This window comes from Protopterus annectens, chromosome 9.part0, assembly GCF_019279795.1.
Source record: "Protopterus annectens isolate FY-2018-M chromosome 9.part0, PAN1.0, whole genome shotgun sequence".
Taxonomy (NCBI): Eukaryota; Metazoa; Chordata; order Ceratodontiformes; family Protopteridae; genus Protopterus; species Protopterus annectens.
Genome location: NC_056743.1, coordinates 539,367,945 through 539,384,829, shown reverse-complemented (window position 1 = coordinate 539,384,829; position 16,885 = coordinate 539,367,945). Strand labels below are relative to the sequence as shown.

Genomic DNA, 16,885 nt, shown 5'->3' with positions numbered 1-16,885 from the left:
TCAAGGATTACCCACGCTACCATGCATGCATGGAAAGCCACACAGCTTGACAAGCCCAGGGAAAGCAGAGCATCTCTGCTCTGCTCCCTCAGCAATAGACCACTCAGAAACTGTGCAAAGAAAAAGAACCGGACTCTGCCATCACCACGCACCAGCACAGGACCACACTACATCACCAGGGAGAAAACCAAATAGCCATCCCACACAACAAACCACTAGACCACCAGGGAAGCAAACCAACTGAACAGCCATCCCACACAAGCACCCTACACTAGATCACCAGGGAAGAAACCAAACAGCCATAGCACACAACAAAACCCCTAGACCACCAGGAAACAAACAGCCATCCCACACAAGCACCATACACCAGCACTAGACCACTGGGGAATGAACAAAACAACATCCATACAACCCTCTTATTCTATCCCCACTCAAACACTGCACAAACACACTAGACCACCACGGAACACAGCCATGCTACTTACCACCTCACACCAACACTAGACCTCAAGGACAAAGGCTAGGGGTTTAATTGCTTGAAAAGCAAAGTGATTCAAACAATGTCCTTTACTTATTTCTCTCTTTTTTTTTTTTTTATTTGAATATCCATAGAGTGCCACACCAGTAACATTGCACATGCACATCTGTCCGTTAACGGTCAGAAGCCAACCTGCCATAACACCTCCTCTATGGACCTTGCAGCACTAGACCACCAGGGAAAGATAAACAATAACAAGAAACTTAGCGGTACAGCACTAGACCACCAGGGAAGCTAAACAGTAGCAAGAAACTTAATGGTGCAGCACTAGACCACCGGGGAACGTAATATTACACAAAGTTATAAACGGCACAGTAATAGTGCTGCACTAGACCACTGTGGAAAATAATATTACACAAACTTATAAACGGTGCAGCACTAGACCACCATGGAAAGTGAAACAGTATCAAGAAACAAACATAAATCTTCTTATGGATGGTGCAGCACTAGCCCTCTAAGGAAAGTTACTAATTAAATAATAAACTGCACTAACCCACCAGGGAAAGTTAATTTGTTTGTGTCTTTCGGCTTATCCTGGTTAATGGTCGCCACAGCAGAACTCCAGTCCGCTAATGATTGGTAGAAGATTTTTATACGTGCTGTGTTACCAGCCCTGACGCACAACCTGTAACGAAGGTACATCCCTTCACGCCCGTCTCCCCACAGAAGACGCTTTAGCTGAGAATCGAACGGACAACGTCTTGCTGTGAGTCGACAACGCTACCGCAGCACCACACCAGGGAAAGTTAATAAATACACAAAAACCTTCCTAATAACCTAATGAGCCACTTAAAATACCGCTTTCACCCAAAAGCCAATGCTACCATGGCCTCAATTAACTGGAAAACAAGCCCCACACCCAAAACAGACCTACATTTAACCTTCTTATATATCCTCTATTAGGAGAGAGAAAAAAAAGGGAATCCTGAAAACCCAGCAAAGCTGTACTCCCCTCTCTGCTTATAACTACCCAAGGCCTACCTTACTCACAACCTCAGGTCATCTGGGACGTGATCCTGCCTCAACAACAAGACCACACCAAAATGTGCTTATTCACTCCTTCAAATCTCAACTCACTTAACCCTTTCCTAGCCCTTCTCAGCCACCCAAATTACCTAGCACAGCTACCACCCAGCACCCCCCATCCCACATTAAACAGTCCCGTGACAAATTTGTATGTGCCAAACTTCACTTACCCTTTTCTAAGGATGCCAGTTCTTGTTTTGTGTTACACTATTCACTACTTTAAGTATAGCTGGTTTAGCTTTTGTTTTCCATTTTCTAGGGATTGTTTTTGGCAACTACCAGAATTAAAGTTAACAAGACTTTACTGTGTGTAGGCACATCTGTATCCCACCTGAAAAAAAAAATCACTTCCTTAGTTTTGCTCATTCACTCACCCAGTATTCCCGACAGAGTACACTGTAGAGATTTTTTAAAGTCTGCCAACTCATTACACAAACATATATTCACAGTTTACTCTTTCTACCCCATCACACCTCCAACATTGGCCATCTACCTGAGGAAATATTCTTTGGAGTCTGCTTGTAGTATAAAAGTATCTATGCAAACACCTCCTGGCAAAAATTCTGAATCTTCTAAACTTGGTTGCATATTTGGGACCTAAGCACACATCCTCTCATTGTTCCTTAGAGAACTGTGCATCTAATCTCTCTTCCCAGTCTTTTCTGACATCTTATGATTTTTCCCTTTAGTTATCATATGATATTTTACATGCCCTATTAATTATCCCTTTTAACAGTGGCTTCTGTTCTGAATTCAGTTAAAAACTCAACCTGTGCAGGCCTTCCATTTAGAATTACCCTAATCCTTTTTCTTTGTATATATATTCAGATAGCAATCCCTGACAGGGAAGGCAGTTACTAGCCTGCAGTCCGAGTCTCTTCTTGGCCTATTCCCCTTCTATTACCTTTCCTTCTCTCATTGCTTGTTTACAATGCCTTGGTTTCTTTGCCAGCTTTCTCTAGTAAATTCCAGCCCCGTCTTGTTTATTCTCTGCATGCCTATTTGCAGTCATCCCTATCTTAGTATCGCCCTTCTCTATTCCCACATTGGCTTACCTCTTAATACACTTTCTGCTACTTTACGATATAATATTTTGTTTAATTATTGTTATTTTCCTCAAGGATCTGTGACCAAGATCCTATTCTTTCACTATTTCATGAATTATCACTTCATCATCATCTCATTCCAATTGAATCCTTGCATTTCTGAGTCCCTTATGTTCCTTTCCAGTGGTTCAAAGTATAATGCAGATAACAAAGGGGAAAGAGGGCAGCCTGTCCTTTTCCTTTCTTCAGGCATAGCTTATAAGAGAGGAACCTTCACACTTTGCTTTTTACCTCAGATCCCTCATGTATACTTCTAATTAATCATATTATTGTATCAGAAAATCCATATGCTTCCATTGCCCTACTCTTGAAATCCCGGCTTACTGTGTAAAGTACTTATTTTGCATTAAGATCTACCAATGCCAGCAACATTTTCTTACACTCTGCTTCCCTGTAGATAATCTTTGTTCTATTAATGTTGTCAAATTGTTGCCTTCTCCCCACAAAACCACATTGGTCCATATCTATAAATGTTCACATCACATCTGCCATACTTTTAGACATAAACTCTTTATAATCATGGTTTTAAATTAGGATTTGCTTATATGAAGCTGGATCAGATGGGTCTTTACTGTCTTTGGTATTACAGCCACTGCTGTTTTTCCCAAGATGTTGGTGCTCCCCCCTTTTAAAATACTGTTAAACTCTTCCAGATTATCAGTTTTTACCATCCTAAGTTCCCCCACACCATCAGTACTCTGAGACTTTCCTGTTGAATGGTTATGTGTCATTTTATCTCCTCTCCTCTTATCTTAAAAGTTAGTTGTTTGAGCCTCACTTGCCTCTAACTTTGGTATATTTAATCTTTTAATAAATATTCCATTTGTGCTTTTTCTTGATTTCTCCACTTCTCTGCTTAATGCAAATTTTCATAACATTTCTAAAATATCACTTAATACTTCTACAAGACCTCTGATTATTTTATTTGTATTATTTATTTATTTGTTTGTTATAGGCTCCCTGTGTTTGGCAACAATCATTTTTACTTTCTGCTGTCTAACTGGTTGTGCTAAATCTATTATGAAAAAAACAGTTGCTTAGCAGCAATTTTTCTAAACTCATGCATATTACACAGGCAATCCCTTATTTTCTCTTTAGCACTCTGCAATCGTGTCTTATCTTGTTCCGTGTGACTCCTCTTGTTTTGTAATATTTTAACCTTTTTCAGCTCCACTAAATAGTTCTTATTACTTCTTAACCAGATCTCTTTTTTCCTTTATTTTTTCCTAATTTCAAACTAAACTTTCATTTTATCCTACTGACTAGTTATAACTTCTAGAGTACTTTCTATCTTCCCTAATAGCTCCCAGATAATTTCCACTACCCATTCCTTAAATTTTTCTTTTTTTAACAGTTTGGTAGGGAAGCACCAGTGTCTCATCTTTGCTTCATTCCCCTGCATTTTAACCCTACTAATTATTGGTGTAAGATCAGAACTAGCTATTGCATTCATATCAGATTTCTCAATTAAATGGACCTGTTCCTGTTTAATATAATTTGTATCAGGTCTAGCCCAGTTATTGCACTTTGGGGAATATTATGTAAATTCTGTCTGAGTTCCTGCTACTGAATTCACGTCTTTCAAACCAAATATTTTCATAAATTCTTCAGAAATATATACTTTTTTGTTATATTTCCCTTCTAGCCCCCCCCCCCCGATACAACCTCATTGTAACAAATAAAATTTCATTCCCCACCTATGTATAAGTAATATTCCCTGATGAAAACTGATTATTTCTCCCATTAAAAAAATAAACTCTAGAATAGCAGTTTTTTTTGGACTACAGTTACAAGCCAGTGTAATTGTCATCCCTTGCCAATAGCCCCTTACTACTACAAATCTGCTATTATTATCTTTTTTTACCTCTTCTGTCACTACTGGAGCTCATCTAGCAATTAATATAATCACTCTTCTTATTTTTTGTCCCTGCTATTCTGTAGAATATGCATCCTGAAAACCTTTCTCTAACAAATTCACATACTGATTTATTTCCAAATGTGTTTCCTGTAGCATTGCTATCTGCACTCTGCATTTCTTAATATAATTAGGTAATCTTTCCTTTTTGTGTATACCTCTGATACTGTTTGCATTCCAAAATAGTATGGAAAGAGTTGCCATTATGATAAGAAGTCATTATTTCTACCTATTATATATGGCACCTTTTTTAAATGTCTAATTCCACCTTCTGTAATACATTAATCCATGAATGCTTGGCAGATTCATCTTTATACATTTTTTCTTATCACCAACATTGGAACCTATGACACATTTTACAAGACCTTTTGTTTTAATAAAAACCCTCAAACAAGAAACCAACACCTCCAAGAATACCTATATAACATATTAACTCAATACAAGTACATACAATTATGTGCATAATATAGTCTAATCCTCCTAATTGGAACATCTGTGCCAAATAGACAGCTGCTAACACAGGGCTTAGTTAACCTAAAATTGAGGTTATCTATGTTAAGACACTTGATATTGTCTGTGCTTTTGCTTACACTAATTGGTGTCTGTTTTTTTTTTTATCTTTATTCAGCCCCCCCCCCTGCAGTGAAAAATATTTTCATACTTTAGGAAATCATTCATTTTCAGCAATGAAGATGCCATTGTTCTGTCTTTTACTGCCTTATTATCAGCTTGCCTTCATGAAAGACTAGAAGAAGAAAAAAACATAAATTAAGTGCTCTGTTGCAGCCCCAAACACAAGCTGAAACAATTATTGCTAAATGAAAACTTTTCATTATATTCAGGTTGTCATGTTTACTTGTTTCCACTTAAAGTTTGTTATTATTATAAGCCATGGGTCTTAATCCAGACATTCACCTATGAAAAAGTGAGAAAACATATCAGCTTTACATATATTATGGTCTGTGTACTTTTACACCCACCTCAGTAAATCACGTTTACAACCTATTAAATGAAACAAGTTTTGTCTAGCTTTTCTTCTCTTTTTGTACTGTACTGTTTACATTTCTTAATACAAGAAAGAAAAAAAAAGAAAATAGAGAGGAAGAGAAATAGGCATCTGTGTACTTTAATATTTTTATGACATACAAGAACAACTAAACTACTTTATTATAAAATATGTAATTTATATTGAGAACATTTTCAGAGAAATACTGTTAAGAAAAAAAGTTTTTATTACAGTTACCTTTTTCCTTCCTCATCTCTTCATCTCAGACTCCATCCAAAGAGTAATTACATGAAGTGAGGCAAATGCCTTTCAGTTTCAAGCAAATTTAACAAAATCAACAGATGTCCACTCTTTCCACTTATTCTTACAAAGCCGTATTTCACAAATGTGATTGATAATTTGCAGTCTCACAATTACTCACTAATTTCTAAACTTTAACAACAGACTTTTGAAATACAGTAATTTACATCAAGTAAAGAGAAGCCTTCTATCAGAATTATTAGATATGGTAGTACACAATAATTTCATATTATTTAATGGCGAATACTATAAACAGATAAATGGGGTTGTGATGGGTGCCAGATGTGCACCCATCTATGCCAGTTTGGTATTGGCAGACTGGGAGCAGAATTTTGTTTTCAAATCAGATTATAGGTCCAATATTATATTATATTTACAATACCTGGACGATATTCTGATTTGTTGGAAGGGCTCAAGAATGAAGTGGAAGCATTTATTGATTATTTGAATCAAACAATTGAGTTCTTGAAATTCACAAATCACACTGACAAACATCAAATAGAGTTCCTGGACATTCTGCTATATGTAGAGAATGAACTAATTCATTCTAAGATTTTCATAAAAAACATGCAACAACTCCTTTTTGTATTACAACAGTTGCCACCCTGACCACCAAGAAAAATGTGGTTAAGGGACAAATGATACGGATGTCCAGATTGATAAGCCAAGATACTTGCTTTAAAGTTGAAATGTCACATTTAGTTGACATGTTTAGGAATAGAGGATATTAAATAGATTTACTTAATAGGAATAGTATAGAGATAGAGAGGAAAAGATCTAATGATTTTATGCCCATCCTTTTGGACCACAATAGAAAATTGTACAAAGTTAACACTTCTGCCAATGACAACCCCAGTCAAAAGTATTTTTCTGGTATGATGATGGAATGTAACCCAACAGGAGCAAAAGTTAGGAATATTATTAATGCTATATGGGATAGTGTTTTTACCCAAGGTATTAAAGATATAATAGGAATTGCTCTCAACTTTATTAATAGTTTATTAATAGTACAGGTTCCAACTTGAAAGAATTGTTAAAGAAAAATTTTACAAGTCATGACAACAGACTCTCACATATGAGTAAATGCGGTACATGTAGTGTTTGTAAATATATTAAGGATGGACCATATGTACAAATTTGCAGTTACAACAGAACATTAAGATGTCCAGGACACTGTAATTGTAATACTAAGATAGTTGTTTATGTGGCTACTTGGCTAACATGTGCCACGTTCTATGTGGAGATGACTACAAGAAAACGCAGACTTCATATTTCGGAACACATTAGGGACATTAAGAATAAGAAAACCACCAATGCCCTATTTAACCATAGTAATATTTGCACTAACTACAAAAAACTTTTATTTTTTGTCATTGACAAGTTAAACATGAAAGATGTGGGGGGAGATTTTTAAAACCTATTAGAAGTTGAGGAATGTCTGTGGTAGTTATGCCTGTATGCTTCTAATGCACCAGGCATTAATGAAAGTATTTCCACAGCGTGTGTATTAAAACTTAAATCACAGTTTATTTAAATACATACTATAATTGTACAGTACATTTCACGATCGCTCATTTTTATTATTTTATTTTATAATTTTAATGTGTAGTAGTACTGTATCTGTTAGCATGCTTGACATCATTTACAAAGTAAATGTGTTTTTTTATGTGGTTTCAGCATATACAAGATTATAAGATGAATTTGGATATTGAAAGGTTACTGTTTAATTGCATTCAGGGTACTCATGTGATTTAATGTTTTAATAAAGTATTTAAGCAATGATCTTTTGTGTTGTTCACTTACTCTGAAGAAGTCCAGTGGTGGTTGAAAGTGCTTAGTCAGTTTTGGTTTCTGAAATAAAGCTGATTTTTCTCCTGGCATGGACCTGTTTTTTTCAGTGGGAAAGTCTATTCATGTGGTTTATTATCAGAAGAATCAGAAGCACACTTCCGTCTCATTTTTTGTTGGACAAACCTTTGCATCTCCTTCTTAGCCTTTTTCATGGGAAATAATGCCCTTGATCTTCCAGGATAAAAAATATTCTGAAGACAGCTGGACAGATCACCTTGAATCTTACATCTACCCCTTGACATTCCCTGATTACTGAAAAAATGTGATTCTCTTATGCCTGGTGTACACTGAATAATCATTTTTCACAACCACTCTACTGTCTCTAATTTTTAATAATTTGCTCTTTTGCCACATGTTTGTCAGGATCAACTCTTTCTGCTGGTACATTTGAATTTTTACTAATGAAAGTCTTGGCTGCTCGCTCATGGCCTGGAGCATATACACAGTTTGCTTTTCAATGAAAAGTTCCTGCTGTGAAATATCAGTCCAGTTGCTTACTTGTGCCTTCATAAAATTAACACAGTCTGTTCCTTCTAGTTTCTCTAGTACAGCAGAAAAATCTCAGATTTTCCATCATATTTTGTCCTCTCATTTTGTTCTCTAATTTTACCATTTTTTGGAAACATCTCTTCTTAGGCAATATCATGCTCAGCCAGCCTTTTCATCATTTCAGCCACTGATTTTGCAGTTTTATCCTCTCATTTGACTATCTGTTTAACACCTCTTAGGATCATAGGAGATTACTAGGCTATAAGTCCAGAAGTCATTTTAAGCCTTGCCATTTCAACTCATGTAATACCATAGAGGTACTATTCAGTACCCAAGATTGCATTTAGTGATGACTGCCCATGTCCAGGAAGGTTGTGGGCACTATCCCCAGTAAGAATTTACAGTACCCCATGCACGCATCCAGGTTCCTCTTGATCAGAGTCATAGGGCTGCTCTGTTTCACATGAATTAGTAGCCTCTTCCAAAGAAGTGGCAGTTCCTGGGAGCTACATCTGTACCTCCAGAATGGCCTACTTAAGTCACAAGCCATATTTAAGTTCATGAAATGGGTAGCCCTAGACCCATTTGACTTATGAATATGCAGTAAGTTCATAAGGTTTAGGTCTTGGGTTGCACTGTAGGCCAGGAATAAGTCTCCCCTAAGAAGTCTGTACAATATGGAGTATAGTGACAGAGATATTAGTCGGCCCGTGTAAGGCACATGCCTAAGGCCCTTGATCTTCTTTGTTAGAAACCTCTGAGGTCTCTCTAATTGCTGTAGATGCTTAGTGTGGTACACACCAAATGAGATATCATACTCAATTATGGGCAGGATAAGTGCCAGGTATAAGGGGGTAATAACTTATTTTTCTCTCGAGGCAATACTGTCATCATCATAATCAAGTCAACTACGTGGAAAGCTTTCTTACAATGGTAGACATATGATGGTCAATGTTAAAGTCACGGTCAACCTGAGATCCCAGGTCCCTTACCACTCCCTGGGTACTTAGGTTATTGTTATTGATTTGATAGTGTGAAGAGACATTGTTTGTGCAGAAGGGAATGATGATGCATTTCTTTGCATTTAGTTTGAGACTGTGACTGTTGCTGGTCTGTGTGAGACCATCCTGGAGTATACTGACATCAGTTGGGGATTCAGTCATTTCATCTAGTCTGCAGTCATCTGCAAACTTGGTCAGCCACAACCCATTATTTTGACCTGAACTACTGAGAAGTATATACCAAACAGTAGGTGGCCCAGCACTGACCCCTGTGGCAACCCACTGGTAGCAGGTCTGCTGGTTGATGTGGAGTCACCCACTTTGGTAGTATATATCTGGCTTGTAAGCAAGTTGGCAATCCATCTTACAACAAATGTTTTACATTTACATTTACATTCAGTTTTCTAAGTTTATCAGTACTGCCTGAATGTGGGATGGTGTTGAAAGCCTTTGCCAAGTCAAGGTATGCTTTGTGCATAGATTTGCCCTCATTAATGGCCTTTGTCACACTTTCAAAAAAATACACCAGATTTAAAAGGCAGGATCTGCCCTTTACGAAGACGAATAGGGTAGAGTCCAGGGTTTTAGGTCACCTATGTCTTTATTTATGAGGTCCATAATGATATGTTCCATGGCCTTACAGATGAGGCTGGTCAGGATTAAGTCTGTAATTCCCTAGGTCTGTTGCTAGGCCACCTTTGTGGAGGGGAATAACTGTAGCTCTTCTCCATTCTTTAGGAACAAACTCTGTGGTTACACAGTGATTGAAAAGGGTTCTCAGTGGTGATCCTAGTAGATGTTTTAGCCTGTTTAGAAGACAGCCTGAGATGTCATCTGGACCATTAGAGGCCATATTCTTTGCCTTGCACGTGGCTTTGTGGACCTGCTCTTCAGATATGTAAGGTATGGAGGATTTTTTTTGTAAGTTAGGAGGGGACTCTTTTTATCTGAGTTGATATACCCCTTCCGAGTTTAATTTGTTTTAATCAGCTCTGGGCACATTTGACTTATTTTTACCTCTAGATTATTGGAGGACATGTCTTGCACCAAAGCTGAAGCCTGAGCTGATTTTTACTGATCATCTACAAGATTCCTTCCTGTCAGTAATTTCTCTTCTCCTTTTCTAGTTGATTTGCTTTCAGCCTCTCTTAATTTCTTCTTCTTTCTAAACATCCTGGCAGTGTACTTACTAGCCAATAACTGAATTTTACTAAAATTCATGCTATCTCTGGCTCTAGTTTCTCATTTTCTGTTTTCATGCTGGAGATCTGAAGTCCTCCTGTTGACCAGTGTCCAGCTATCTCAGATGTCCAGTATTAATAGCTTATGTTGTTCACTGAATATTAACAGTTTTTTTTTATCTTAAGATGTTTAATTTTATTTTTCTGTAAATGCTCTGAAATGCAAGATTAGTGCAGGCTACTAGATGTATGACTTTCCACATCGCATGGGCATTAATGAGTTAAGGTACTACAAAGTGAATATTCTAGTGTTGCTCAGTATCTCTTGTAGTTTTTTTTTTTTTTGTTCATTATAATATCCAATTCATGTGTAATGCAGAAGTACAATCAAAAGTTTAGAGTTTGATACAAGACAGTGCAAAAATAATTCATAAGTACATATACATAGGAAATGGTAATTAACATATTTATTTCAAGCTTACAAGGAATATTTACAGGAATGTATTAAACTGTAACACAAGTTTTATGTTAATTAATCGACAAACAAAAGTAACGCTATTTTTTCAAAGAATTGTCATTTGGCCAGTTGAACTGATCATCTTTATCACAGTGTATCCAAGGCTAAATGGCTGTCTGTCTTCAGTAGGCAGGCCTGCCTACTGAATAAAGTAGCTTTCCCTAAATAACTGATACTGCCCACTTTTGACCAAGCGACATACTGTGCATAAGTCCTTTTACTCTTTATGCAGTACTTGCAGGTACCAAGCTAATTAGACCTCCTATCTTCTTTAGCTATCTCAGAGAGCTCTTTCTTCAAAGATGGCTCTATCCTTATTGTATAGCCTTCCTTCATAAATTGCCTCTGTCTAGTCCTTAATCAATTTAAAAATAAAAGTTGAAGAACTTAGGAGTGAGTACAAATGTGACTGTTTAAAAACAATGGTTAAAGACCATCTCTCTCTTAAATGAATTGTTACTTTACTACCTAAAGTTATTCTGTGCTGCATTACCGATCTACCAAATTACTTTACTTGTACATTAATCCACTTTAGATTGTGCATTCAGACTGTATTACAATTTGTACACCTATATAATATATTGAGAAGATTAACTGCTATAATTTTTCTAGCATTAAGTACTTTCACTTTTGCTTTATACTGTTTACATTCTCTGTCTTCTAATGTTTCTTATGATTTCCTCGGTCTGTATTGTGTCCAACTTACTGTTCTTGTGACCTAATTAGTTTTTGCTTTATTGCCAAATGTGTCTTTTACGTACATAGCTTTTCAATATCATATTGATGTGTTTGCTTCTATTTAGCTATCTTAATTATATTACACTTTGTGCTTTGCCTTGTAGCCCAGGATGAGACTGAAAAATGCCTTGTACCAGTCTTCTGACTTGGTTAACAAACTTCAGTTTAATAAACAAAGAAAGAAAGTAATGTACAACAATATTTGCATGGGAGATTTCTGTAGTAAACTTAAGTGTAGATAATGGTACACAGAAAGAAAAATACATTTTATATGTATATATAATGCTGTTTACAATTAGCAAAATTCCCTAATGTTGGCATTGCTAATAACATGTAAACATTATAATACATAAAAAAGCAACATGTCTTTGCACATATTCTGAGGAACAGCTTTGGTAAATTCAACTTATAAAATATTTTTTTTGTGGGGGGTGGGGCTGATGCTCCCCACCCCTTGCATATATATATATATATATATATATATATTATCAAGGTGTGTGGGGGTAGATATATATATATATATATATATATATATATATATATATATATATATATATATATATATATATGCATACGTACTACCACAGAGATCCCAAATTCCCCAGAAAAAGGGCATATTCCCCAACCCCTAGGATTTCACAGTCTTGCACCACTCTTGATCAATGTGCTGACAAAACAGAGGTTGACTTTAACTATTTTCAGCCACATTGTTTACCTAACTATCTGCCTATAGCTAGAGTCATCCATCCACAACCCCTTTTTCCCATTTTTCACAGGGGTTGGGGTGTCACTTCAACAGTGGCAATCATCTAGAGCCAAGGTTTACACCACCGGGTGGCTATAGCTATAGGGTGCAATTTAGTTGGTCAAACACTCGCAACAATTAATCTCAGAAGACTGAGACAGCATTTATGAATGCCATAATATCAAATCAGGGTAGTTCTTGAGAGTCCTGTTACTTGAGATCACTGTACAGTGGGGCTGGGGAATGATACTTTCATTGCTATTATGTGATCTTACAGTTAGAACATATAAGTAGCAGGGGGGCTTTTGATGGAGGAGCTTACACCCAGAAAAAACGGCATTATCATTGGGTTTCTTTTGGGTCTTAGTGAATCAGCATCTCTGTCTTATTAGAGTCACTGTAGTGGGCATTTGATAATTGAAAAAAGGTGTGTGTGTGTGTGTGTGTGTATATATATATATATATATCTACACACACACACACACACACACACACACACACACACACACACACACACACATACAAATCCTACTGTATATTTATATCTATATATGGATATAGAGAGAGATGGATAGATAAAAACTGTTGAAATTCTATGTTCTGTTAGTGTGAGTTTTAGAATGCTGAGAAGAAATGACAGAAAATGCTGACTTGCATATACTAAGACCATAGTCGTCCTTACCTGGAATATTCCACTTTCTCCTAGGAATGGTGACTTTAGAGTTGGTAAATTACAAAAATGTTCAGGGATGTGAGGGGTTGCACCTCTGCAGCATGCAACTTTAATGCAGAAATATATGACTTTTTATTTTGTAATTGGAATTACAGTAGGGATATATAGATAAGTCTAAGAATATGTTTGGTTACATTAGGACAGTAACTTCGGTATTACTCTAGCTGTGCCAAAAAGTTAACAGATTTTTTCATAATTACTTTGGGGAAAGTTCTCCATGCCGATTGTTCTACTGTTAAAGTACTTTGAATCACCAGATACGTTATAATACTTGGTGATGCCAACTTGACTAAGGTGCACTGAATGTTAGGCTCGGTGGGGGGAGGGTGTAACACAGATAGCACTTCTCTTACAAAGTTTCTTTTTAGGGAACAAATTATCTTTGTCCTTGTCCTAACTGAAAATTGAGCCAAAAAACTCCTTCCTTTGATGGACACATTTAGCTCATGACTCTGATAAGTGTTTATGTTGCTTTTCATCCTTCATTTCTAAAGCTGATATAATGTCACCATTTATCACGCAGAGTACTGTGATTATAACATGGTCTTGAAGACCTTTCCACTGTCCACTATTACTTATGATTCTCTGTATAAACAATTAAATTACAGTAGACTCCCTCTTATCCGGTCTCGCTGGGACCAGACCTTAGACTAGATAAACAAATGGCTGGTTAATTCGGAAAAAAGCATACAAAATAGCATTTATAGGTTAAAAATCAGTGAGAATAACAGGAATTGTGTTAGTTATGCATTTTTCTAATGAATATGAATTCTCAGACTTAAATGTCTGTCATTAGTTAGCCCAGAGGAGGTGGAAGTGTTGTTCTTCTCTGTCTTTTGCTACTGCAACAGCAGAAATTTGATGGCCAGTTAAAGAGAGGCCAAATAAGAGGGAGCCTACTGTATGTCATTCTTTGCATAGCCATAATAATAATAATAATAATAATAATAATAATAATACATAAATGCCTGAACATTCATTCTTTTTCCAGGGCATCTATAGTGCAAAGCTGTGGACTTTCTTCTGGTAGCTTTTCCTTATCCCATTTGATTTTGCTATAAATATATTACTGGGATGCACACACACACACACACACACACACACACACACACACACACACACACACACACACACACACACACACACACACTCGCACACTCACAGACACACACTGCATCTCTCTGGTTATATTCCTGTATTATTAATGATACTGCGTAGAGTTCCAGAACAGTAATCCAAGTATGTTAGCAAAGACGTTCTCATGGAGAGATATCATTTTCATCTTTTAATAGAGTACATTAAATGTCTGTGGCAATAAGTTACTCCACAATCATGCAGGTAGCCTTTGTTGCATGCAGTTCACATTTAGTATGAAGACTGTGTTAATGTTATATGATTTCCATGTTGCCTTCAATGGGAGAATGTCTGAAAACAGTATTGCATGTATTCACTGGTGTCAGTATACATACAGTGCTAGATGGTTCATAGGTTCATAGCTAGGTACTAGGCTATTGGCCCTAGGGCCTATATAAGCCTAGCCAAAAAAGGTACCCTGGCTTTCGCCACCCAAAAAAATTATTTTCATGTGCCTCTTTTGAGCAGAGCCACAGAGGTGATCCCCAGGGTGAATTTCTTAATTCCCATCTAATCATCAATATTTTTCTTGAAGAGTGTTAATATCGAGCTTTGTTTGATATAGATAGGTAGTTTGTTCCAGAGTATGGGAAGTCTCTGGGACAGGAATCTATCCCTCCAGCATGTTTCATTTATTGTGGTGACAAGGTTTAGGTACCTAGAGCATGTAGCTCGGAGGGATTGGGATTTCTTTAAGTGGAGCATGTCTAAAAGCTCTGGGTTTGACATAGCTTTGTGTGTTAGGCAGAGATTGCCTCTGAGTAGGCGATATGCAACGGAGTAAAGCTGGGTTTTTTTGAGACAATCAGCGTAGGGCATCAGTTTGAGGCTGGTAATCCTCTTTGGGAGGTATTTCTGTGGCATTTCCAATTGTTTTAGATGTCTTGTGAGGTACATACCAAAAGGGGTGTTGTACTCTATAATGGGTCTAATGAATAATGAGTAGAGGGGAACAATGACCTCTTTTTTCCAGGATGAGAAACCTTTTGTGATGAGGTGTGCCACGTAGAAGGATTTCCTGACTACTGTGGCAATGTGATTATCAAAGGAGAGACTACTGTCCACCTGTGTCCCAAGGTCTCTTATCACACTTTCGGTGTTAAGTAGACTACCACCTATGTGGTAGCTCATATACAGTAAAAATCCTGAAGCGGCACCAGGGCTGAGGCTGTGTAAAAAGGCAACTGAAGCATAAAAGTAAATGTGATTTATTTAGAAAACAAACAAAAGGCTTAGTTACATTGATGAGCACTTTCGTTTGTCTTCCAAATAAATCATATTTACTTTTACGCTTCAGTTGCCAGGATCTTTACTGTTTCTGCTTCACTTCGACCTGAAACGTCTTCAGCATGAGTAGGATATATATTTTTCTATGTGGTAGCTCATGGGTACTGAGTTTTTACCAAAGGGGATGACATTGCACTTTTTGGCATTGAGCTTGATCCCATGGCTTTGACACCAGGCATCTGTCTCAATGAGGCCCTTTGTAGGATGTCCACATCATTAGGAGTTTCGATTATGGCATCTAGTTTGCAGTCATCTGCAAACTTCATTAGCATGTATTTCAGAAAAGTAGATACCAAACAGGAGAGGACCCAGGACTGAACCCTGTGGTACTCCACTTATCACTAGTCTGAAGTCGGATTTGGAGTCTGCTACTTTCCTAAATGGGGTGGGATGTGAATATCTAGGGTGATTAGCTTGTGGTCGGATCTGGTCAACAAGGAATTGACCTCTGGTGTGGAACACCAGTCGCCCATGTTGGTAATGACCAGTGTGGTGTTGTGCAAGTGTTTACCTTCTCCTCTTGACTGTCTAGTCCAGTCTTGGGTGAAGAGAGCTTTGCTTCCAGTTGGGCTATATTAGTGCATCTCTCACAGGTTGTAGTGTTGGTAGGAGAAGAGTGTTGCCTGTGTACATGAGGCAATTGCTGCATTTCCCCAAGATGCCCAGACTCATCAGGTAGACAGGAGAAAACACTGGGAGCTGACCCTTAGACATGCCTGGATAGGTGCTTATTTATTAAGTACTAAACATGTTTTCTCTAGACAAGTGAGGAAAGTTGAGTGCTATATTAATTTGTAGCTTATTTATTGCTTACAATGAGTTCTGAACAAGTGCTGAACTCAAAGAAACAGATTAGAGTGCTAAAACTAAAAAACTGGCTAGTTCTAAGAGAAAATTTGAAGAGCAGACTTTATGGTGCCGGGAATAGTTTAGCTCTAGCTATGTGTCAATGCATAAAGTGTATTTTTTTTAATATAACATTAGCAAATGAACAAACTGATTTAAACAAATTAACCAATTAACCAATAAAAAGCTAAAAACTGAGCCCCGTTCCAGCAGTCTTTGATCAGAAAAGTTCTAACTGCACACTCCTGCCACTAGGGTGCAGGGGAACCTTCTCCAAAAAAGATGGTTTGAATTACTGCTCAAGTTATACAAACAAAGCTAGATTCTGCAGGTCTGAATTTAGTCTATGCTACAGCAAACAAGGCGTACCAATTCCGGAAAGAACCAGTTCAAATAAGCAGGCACAATAAGCCTTTAACCAGAAACTCCCATCTCAGAAGGGCAGACTCTACCCTCGCCTCCCACAAGAGTG

The 16,885-nt window shown here is 37.3% G+C and overlaps 1 protein-coding gene across 1 annotated transcript in view; it reads left to right on the top strand.

Moving 5' to 3' along the window:
* The window catches only part of UNC5D (unc-5 netrin receptor D), a 3,101,373-nt gene that overhangs the window by 855,461 nt on the left and 2,229,027 nt on the right, over positions 1-16,885 (top strand). The window lies entirely within an intron of this gene.